Raw genomic sequence first — 9,291 nt, 5'->3', positions numbered from 1 at the left:
ACAACTGAGCGACTTCACTTTCACTTTTCACATTCATGCATTGGAGAAGGAAATGGCAACCGACTCCAGTGTTCTTGCCTGGAGAATCCCAGGGACGGGGGAGCCTGGTGGGCTGCCATCTATGGGGTCACAGAGAGTCGGACACGACTGAAGCGACTTAGCAGCAGTAGCAGTTGCTATTCTTTGGAGCTCTGCATTCAAATGGGTATATCTTTCCTTTTCTCCTTTGCCTTTTGCTTCTCTTCTTTTCTCAGCTATTTGTAAGGCCTCCTCAGACAACCATTTTGCCTTTTTGCATTTCTTTTTGTTGCAGATGGTCTTGATCACTGCTTCCTATACAATGTCATGATCCTCTGTCCATAGTTCTTTAGGCATTCTGTCTATCAGATCTAATCCCTTGAATCTATTTGTCACTTCCACTGTATAATCAAACTGTGGAAAATTCTAAAGAGATGGAAATATCAGACCACCTGATCTGCCTCCTAAGAAATCTGTATGCAGGTCAAGAAGCAACAGTTAGAACTGGACATGGAACAACATACTGGTTCCAAATTGGGAAAGGAGTACATCAAGGCTGTATATTGTCACCCTGCTTATTTAACTTATATACAGAGTACATCACGTGAAATGCCAGACTGGATGAAGCAGAAGTTGGAATCAAGATTGCCAGGAGAAATATCAATAACCTCAGATATGTAGATGACACCACCCTTATGGCAGAAAGTGAAGAAAAACTAAAGAGCCTCTTGATGAAAGTGAAAGAGGAGAGAGAAAAAAGTTGGTGTAAAACTCAACATTCAGAAAATGAAGATCGTGGCATGTGGTCCCATCACTTCTGGCAAATAGATGGGGAAACAATGGAAACAGTGGGGAGCTTTATTTTGGGGGGGCTCCAAAATCACTGCAGATGGTGACTGCAGCCATGAAATTAAAAGATGCTTGCTCCTTGGAAGAAAAGCTATGACCAACCTAGATAACATATTAAAAAGCAGAGACATTGCTTTGCCAACAAAGGTCTGTCTAGTCAAGGCTATGGTTTTTCCAGTGGTCATGTATGGATGTGAGAGTTGGACTATAAAGAAAACTATAAAGAAAAACTCCTTTCCCAATTGATGCTTTTGAACTGTGGTGTTGGAGAAGACTCTTGAGCGTCCCTTGGACTGCACAGAGATCAAACCAGTCAGTCCTAAAGGAAATCAACCCTGAATATTCGTTGGAAAGACTGATGCTGAAGTTGAAGCTCCAATACTTTGGCTGTCTGATGCAAAGAGCCGACTCATTAGAGAAGATTGATCCTGGGAAAGATTGAAAGCAGGAGAAGGGGACGACAGAGGACAAGATGGTTGGATGGCATCACCAACTCAATGATGTGAGTTTGAGTAAGCTCTGGGAGATGGTGAAAGACAGGGAAACCTGAAACGCTGCAGTCAATGGGGTCACAGAGTTGGACATGACTGAGCAACTGAATAACAACAACAAAATGTATTGGGTGCTTCCTCTCTGTCAGGCACTTTTATAAACATTTTATGCATTTTAAACTATGCATGTAACTCTCACCACCACATATAGGACAGTTACACCATCCTCATCTTATAGACAAGGACGCAGAAATGCTGAGTGTCTTTCCTGAGGTTGTGACAGATGAGTAGGTATCTCAGCAGAGCCCCACAATTTACACTGCTGTGCAATTTAGAAACCAGAAGAGAAGAGAAGAGTTAGAGGCCAAGCAACGTTGTTCTTCAGAAGGGAAGTGGCGGTAGGCCTGAATCAGCAGAGGAGCACAGTGGGTTGGAAATAGAAGACATTACAAAGATGAAATCTACATTAATCTGTTACTCCTTGATACAGAAAGCCTGGGAGAGGGAGAGTCGAAAAGGTTCAGAGTTGCTAACTTCAGTCCCTTGTAGGTGGTGGAGCTATTGAAAGCAGTTGGAGAGAGAGAGGGAAGATCACAATTCAGTTTTAGATGATGTGTGCAGAAATCAGGGTACCTGGGACCCTTAAAACACAGCCTGCAGAGAAGCATTTTCAAAGATGTCAGGGCGTGCCTCCGCTTTGTTACAGTCCCTATCCAGGGGCTTTGGGAGTTTGTCCTGGGAATCTCGAGCATGTCCCAAGGTTCCTTTCTCTGTTTATATCTTTTAGCAAGGAAAGGATTGTTAATGACTAATCTCTGTCCATGAGGCACAGAGCCAAGGCAGAGATGCTGCTGCTGGGCGGGAAGGCCGCCCATGACTGGCCCCGGCTCCTGCTGGAACTCCCTCCTCCTCACCCCACTGTCTCCTGGACTCGCCCCAATGCAAAATCAGATCCTGAGCATTTGTAGCAAAACCACTGCATTTTGGAGAGGAAGACTGGACTCAGAATCCTCCCAGGGCTTTGAAAGTTCACCTCCAGCCTAAGACAATCTCAGTGAGTACCTGATTTCTCTGGGAGTGGGGTATCCATCCCAAAACAGCAGAGGGGACATTGTCATTGAAAGTTTCTCTTTAGCATCAGTAAGTTTGGTCAATGAATGAATTCTCAGTTGGTAGAATTTGATGTGAGATCATGATGGTTTCTAAAAGAGTAAAAAAAAAAAAAAAAATCTTCAAAACAAAGAAGCAGAAGTCAATGGGTAGTACTTTATTAAAAAGTAAATTGCTTTTCTTACTGAAAAATTATTTTGGAATATCTTTTCAACATTGTGATCACCCAAGAGAATCACTGGAGACCGTAAATTTCAGAAGTGTCTCTGTTCTGATTCTGTAGGCAATCTTATCTGTATAATATGCTGTGATTTATCAAATCCTAATGCAAGTTGGGGAATGTTACTAATGTCAGAAGACTTCAGATCTAGGACTTGAATGACATTTAAGTTATGCTTGACTGAAAGTTTTTCCTAGAAGAGTAGGTTTCAAAAGCTTTCTCTTTTGAGTCCTACTGCAAACTTTTCTATTGGTTTCCATTTCTCATATTAGTATCAGATGGAAATATTAAAATAAGATGGAAAAATGTTAGGAAGAACTTTATTACTAAAATTCTCCAAGGTCTGAATCTGCAGATAAAGCATCTCCTGCTCTACATGCTGCCATAGGGAATTAGGCAACTGTGAGCGAAGCCTGGGTCATATTTCTCTCAACGGAGTTTTTGTTTAGAAGGGAGGGGCTGGGGAAAGGGATGCAAATGACTCATGCTGGATCCTTGGTCTGAGAAACTCACCTGAGCTTTAAAGAAATCTGATGATGTCACTGATGCTGCCTTAGAACCACCTCAGCAGTATCAACAAGGGGAATGCTGCTGCTGCTAAGTCGCTTCAGTCGTGTCTGACTCTGTGTGACCCCATAGACGGCAGCCCACTAGGCTCCCCCATCCCTAGGATTCTCCAGGCAAGAACACTGGAGTGGGTTGCCATTTCCTTCTCCAATGCATGAAAGTGAAAAGTGAAAGTGAATAGAGACAGCTAATGCCAGGTTTTTAGTGTGATTTTTATAAAATGATAGACACCTTTGTCTCTGAGTCTCCCCCACCCTCCAAATTGTGGACCTGTGCCATCTGCAATGTGGACTTTTCTGTTTTGCTGAGAATGTTGCAATATGGCTGATGCAACTCGAGTTAGCTGATAAAATACTGGCCAGGGATGATGCTTTGGTTCTGAGACCCTTCATCAGGATCTGCAGCATTGTTTTCCACCACACACCTCTGCCCTCTCTCCCCCAGTCGGAGAAGCAAAGTAATGTAATCCCTGTCCTTCCTTTTATTTCCACACCTCCAAAATCTGGCCACATGGTGGTGGAACACCCCGTTGTTGTATTTGGAAGTAAAAGAAAGGAACTTTGTACGCAAGAGTGTGTACCAACATGTCAGAGGCTTTGTCTAAATTGCCTGTTTCCTTCTCACAATAACCCTGAATGGAAGTTCTTATACTCATTTTACTGATGAGAAAACTGAGGCTCAAAGGGAACAAGTCACCTGTCTGCAATCACAGTTAGGAAGTAACAGGACGGGCAAGTCTTTTTAACTCAAAAGGTCTCTTCTTGCTACCTTGGTATTGTTGGAGGTTGGGAGAATTTGAAATCTGGAACGGTGGGAGGAAAGCAGGTGGACCAGACCACAAATGTTTCATCTCGACAGGGGTGATTTGTTAAGACCTAGCACAATTGTGCCAGAGAAGGCAATGGCACCCCACTCCAGTACTTTTGCCTGGAAAATCCCGTGGATGGAGGAGCCTGGTGGGCTGAAGTCCATGGGGTCGCTAGAGTCAGACACAACTGAGCGACTTTACTTTCACTTTTCACTTTCATGCATTGGAGAAGGAAATGGCAACCCACTCCAGTGTTCTTGCCTGGAGAATCCCAGAGACGGGGGAGGCTGGTGGGCTGCCATCTATGGGGTCACACAGAGTCGGACATGACTGAAGTGACTTAGCTTAGCTTAGCACAATTGTAAAGATTCCTAAAACTTCTTAGGGCATTTTCCAATAACACACTCAAGCAGGGCAAGTGGAAAGTTATTAGCACTACTTGCTTTAACCCAAAGGTCAGTCTAGGAGAGCTGACTGGACACCTCAGTTATTGTCATCTTAATTAAAGATTCAGTGAACCCTCCCTGGTGTTGTGATCAGGGACTTTCAAAAGGCACTCAGAACTGCTGTGTTTCACAGAAACCTCAGGTTATGAACACCAGGAGAATACGTAACACCTTGTGATAGGTTTTCAGAAACTTGCAGTATCATTAGGTGGGTGGATAAAGAAAAGAATGAAGGTTCATGTTCTTTTCTTGATAGGGAGTGTTTTTCCTTCATTTTGCTCAGTCTCGTTTTTCTCTTAAATCTTAGCAACATACATCATGAAGGGGCTAAAAGAAATGGGAACAGTGTTTTTCTTCCCAGGTATTTCTTGTTGCTGTTATGTTTTCTACGAGTGGAAATGTACGAGGCATCACTCTATGTATCCTCAGTCACCCAGCTGCAGGGGAGGCAAAAGTCATCAGTACCTAAAAATATCCACCCTCATCTCTTCTCCTACCTCCCTGTTCTTTCATCCCAATCTGCAATCCCCTAGACCCCTTGCCCTCCACAGTGAGTTATTTTCTCCTTTAGTTTGCCCTTTTCCAATTTGGGCAATAAAGGAATGTCTGCTCTTCTTTTTCTCTTCTTTGTAAACTTGTTTCAGTTCAATGCCAACATAATGCAGCTTGATTGCCAAGGGAAGTATTGTATAAGAAAGAAAGTATTGCACAGGAAAAATATGTTTTTTCTTTGTTAGGTCTAAGAATGACAACAGAGTTCTGGTGACCAAAATTAATAGGTGTGAATATAAAATAAATTTTTATTAATTTTAATTTTTCTGGATAAAAGTCCAAATAAAGCTTTGATATTTCAGTTCCTATTTTAAATAGAAGCAGTGCTAGAGTGAACATTCTTGTGTACCTGTACAAAGCTTTATCCAATACCTAAGAATTGTACTTTTATTTTTCAGAATATACTGCTAAAGAGTCTTCCAAAAAGATATAACAACTATGCCCCCACTAGCAGTGTGTGAGAATGCGTATTTCCACACATCTTCTTCAACTTTTAATATTATCAGACAAAAAAGCATTGATAATTCAATGGTGGAAATAGTATCTAGTTGTATTAGTTCGCATTTTTCTAATTAATAACTAGCTTCAGATGTTTTTGTATGTTCATCAACCACTTGTATTTGCCTTTTGGTGAATTTCCTCTTTGTATCCTTTGCCAGTTTCTTCCTTGAGTTGTTTATCTTTTCTGTTTTTCTTTACAGGAGTTATTAATATGTTGTTTATACTAATTTTTGGCTGTTATTTATGTGGTAAACATTTTCTCCCAGTTTATTTCATATATTTAGCTTTGTTTATGGTGTCTTGATTTCTGTCTTCTTGATTTTAATGTAGTCAAATTGATTCTTTTCCTATTTGTTTCTTGTTCAATAAGTCTTTTCTTTCAATGCCCTAAATTCATAAAGATCACAAATGTGTTTTTCTATATTTTCTCCCAATGTTTATCATTTTAAAGGTCTTTAATCCACCTGAGACTTAAAATGATACAAAATAGGACGTTTTAATTTTTTACCCCAAAGGAATCATCATTTTTCTGGCTATTGGGTCTCGAATAGGCCACCTTTCTCCACTGGTTTGAGCTGAGTCCACTCACTACAGCATGAGGACAATGTATGTCTGCTTAGAAGACAGCCTGCTGTTTTCTTCCTGTGGCCATCTCCTCTGCATGCCTTCTGCTTAGTTTAGTGCCTACTTCTTGGAGATTAAATTCACGAACCAGCCCCCCACCCTCAAAAAGACTTTCTTTCTCTCCTAGTCACATCCATGCTGAACACGCATCAGGTAGACTCCCATTTAGAATAAATTTGAACTCCTTTTCATAGTCAACAGGCCATAGAGAGGTGCTTACTCTCAGACCTCATCTCCTGCACTGCCTCTTTGCTTACTCCTCTCCAACCTCACTGGGCTTTCGCTGTTCCTCCAGCACCCCAACCAAGGTCCTTAGCACTTGCTGACCACTCTGCCTGGACTTATTTCCCCCTTTTTCGGCTTACTTCTTCTTCTTCTCCACATCTCAGTTCAAATGTCCACTCTCTAGAGAGCTCTTCTAGGATCACCCTCTCTAATATAGTGCCCAGGGCCCAGATGGCGCTAGTGGTAAAGAACCCGCCTGCCAGTGCAGGAGATCTGAGAGATTCAGGTTCAATCCCTGAGATGTGGAAGATCCCCTGGAGGAGGGCATGGCAACCACTCCAGTATTCTTGCCTGGAGAATCCCTGGCGGCCTACAGTCCACAGGGTTGCAAAGAGTCAGACATGACTTAGTGACTTAGCATGCATGCATGCACACCACTTTATCCTTTATCTCCTTTATTTTCTTGTTATCATCATTGGAAACCTTACTACTTGTTTACTTGCAAATTATCAGGATTTATTTTTTTATTCTGTCTCATCCATCATTCTATTTCCAAGACCCAGATCAAAACTGGTACCTGGTGAACAATTAATGAATGCTGAATGAGTGAAGCCTTTGCTTGTGCTCCTGAAGGGACTGTGCTTACCTCTATTATAGCAATCCCCATGCCATTTTGATTGGGTTGTTGTCCTTATCTGACTTTACCACTAAGCCTCTTGAAGGATCATGATTTTTTTTTTTTTTGCCTGTATCTGTTCAATGCCTGACACAGAGTCAATAAATGTATATTGGATGAATAAATATGTGAGTGGATGAATTCTCTTGGCATTGATATTGGAAATGGACATTGAAATGCCACTTTAAGAGAGAAAATGTAGTATTTTTAAGCAAGGGGTCTCTTTTTTAGACCCAGTAAAACAAAAGACAACATGCCATACTGTTCATTTTGGGAGATTGTATCAGTTATCTAGTACTATGAATAAGCTACTGCACAACTTAATGGCTTAAAAAGATAATAACTTATTATGTCCTATAAGTTTGTGAGCTGACTAGGTGGCTGTTTGCTGGTTTTTCCTGAGTTCAATCAGGTAACATATAAACTGGAGGGTCAACTAGGTCCCATTCTCATGACTGGGGCCTTGATGAAGGCTGTTGACTGGGATAATTGAAATGACCCAGTGTCTTTGTCTTGGAGTGTTTCATTCCTGGCTTCTTCATGGCATGGGGTCTCAGGACAACATCCCAAGAGGATGCAAGTGAAAGTAACAAGGTTCTCTTGAGGTTTACCTTCAGAAGTACAACAATTCTGTCGCTCAAAGCAAGTCATCAAGACAGCTCATTCATGGGTGGGGCTTTACTTATTTCTAAGAATTGCAGAGTTAGCTTTTGGTTTAAGATGGCATTGCTCTCATTAAACCTATTTGCTAAAGCACTTTGTGGATTTCTTATTAGTCTTTTGAGGACTTACTCCATGCCTGAAAACTTACCTCCATAATTTTTTGAGACAAACTTCTTTCTACTTTGGACACGCCAAGCTATTATGAAATAATGTTGTGGGATAATGCCCTGGAATTCTTAGAAGCTCTTTTACCTGGATGTGAGAGTCTCCTAGGCACCTCCTTATGCTTTTTGAGCTCTCAGCAAAGGATCTTATAGCCACATCCATGATTTGATATTTACTGTGGAATCGTTTATTTTGAGACTCTTATGTCATATGAAAGAACAAAAGTGTACAATAGTCTTGTTTATCAATCCAGCACATCCTGGACCTCTCACGTGCTAAGTTGCTTCAGTTGTGTTTGACTCTGTGCGACCCTATGGACTATAGCCTGCTAGGCTCCTCTATCCATAGGATTCTCCAGGCCAGAATACTGGCATGGATAGCCATGCCTGCCTTCAGGGGATCTTCCCGACCCAAGGGTCGAACCTGGGTCTCCTACATTGGTAGGCAGATTCTTCACCACTGAGCCACCAGGGAAGCCCAAAATGCTGTACTGTGCTGTTGCTTCCAATCCTGCTTAAAACAAATAGCTCCTTCCTAATTCATCTCTGTTTTCATGTACCTATTATTCACAGCTAAAAACACCACTTGACACATTCACCTTATTATTTGGAGTTCTCCTTAATCCCAAAGGGATCCACAGAGGTAATTGGAGGTCAGTGGGGAAAAGGCTCTGCCACTCCTGAAACCAAACCAGAGTGAAACAAACAAAAATCCACAGGTTCATTAGGAAACTGTGTATCTTCCAAGTTGAACAGTTTTGCCCCTGTGTATGTGTGTGTGTGTGTGTGTGTGTGTGTGTGTGTGTGAGAGAGAGAGAGAGAGAGAGAGAGAGAGAGACTGCAAAATATGACCTGTTCATTTTTCAGCTTCCTATAGAAAGTTCCTCCCCACTCTTCCAATTTCTACCAGTGTCCCCACTGCCCTTTCAGGCTCTGTCCACCTCCCAATCCCAAAGCCAAAGCCATTTGTTTAGCCTCTTAAAAAAAAAAAAAATCCCCCTTCTAAGTACCAGTTCTGTAGCAGTTATTTATTTCTTTGTAACAACTACCCCAAAGCTTAGTGACTTTTGGAGGAGCAGTTCCTCTGATAGTTTTGCCTGGGCTCACTCAAGTGGTTCTTTCTGATAGACAGTCAGATGAAACAGAAGGTCCAAGATGGCCTCACACAGGTCTGGTGTCCTGGTGTGACTGTCAAATGTGGCAGTTTGGATAGCTGAGTTCTGTCTCCCTTAGGTTTCATATCTGGGGCATCTACAAATAATGTGACAGTTTCCCAGCAGCATTCTTAGACTGAGGGAACAGAAGCTTCAATGCCTCTTAAGGGCAAGCTCAGAAGTCTCACAACATCACTTCTACCATTCTACTGATCAAGGAAGT

The 9,291-nt window shown here is 41.9% G+C and overlaps 1 protein-coding gene across 2 annotated transcripts in view; it reads left to right on the top strand.

Moving 5' to 3' along the window:
* Positions 1-2,263: 2,263 nt before the first annotated feature.
* The window catches only part of NR1H4 (nuclear receptor subfamily 1 group H member 4), an 81,382-nt gene continuing 74,354 nt past the window's right edge, over positions 2,264-9,291 (top strand). For both annotated transcript variants that reach the window (XM_005889599.3, XM_005889598.3), the window contains exon 1: positions 2,264-2,412. The gene's annotated coding sequence lies outside the window, so the exon portion shown is untranslated. The remainder of the gene's footprint in view (positions 2,413-9,291) is intronic.

This window comes from Bos mutus, chromosome 5 (genome assembly GCF_027580195.1).
Source record: "Bos mutus isolate GX-2022 chromosome 5, NWIPB_WYAK_1.1, whole genome shotgun sequence".
Lineage (NCBI taxonomy): Eukaryota > Metazoa > Chordata > Mammalia > Artiodactyla > Bovidae > Bos > Bos mutus.
This window is presented reverse-complemented; position numbering and strand designations above follow the sequence as displayed.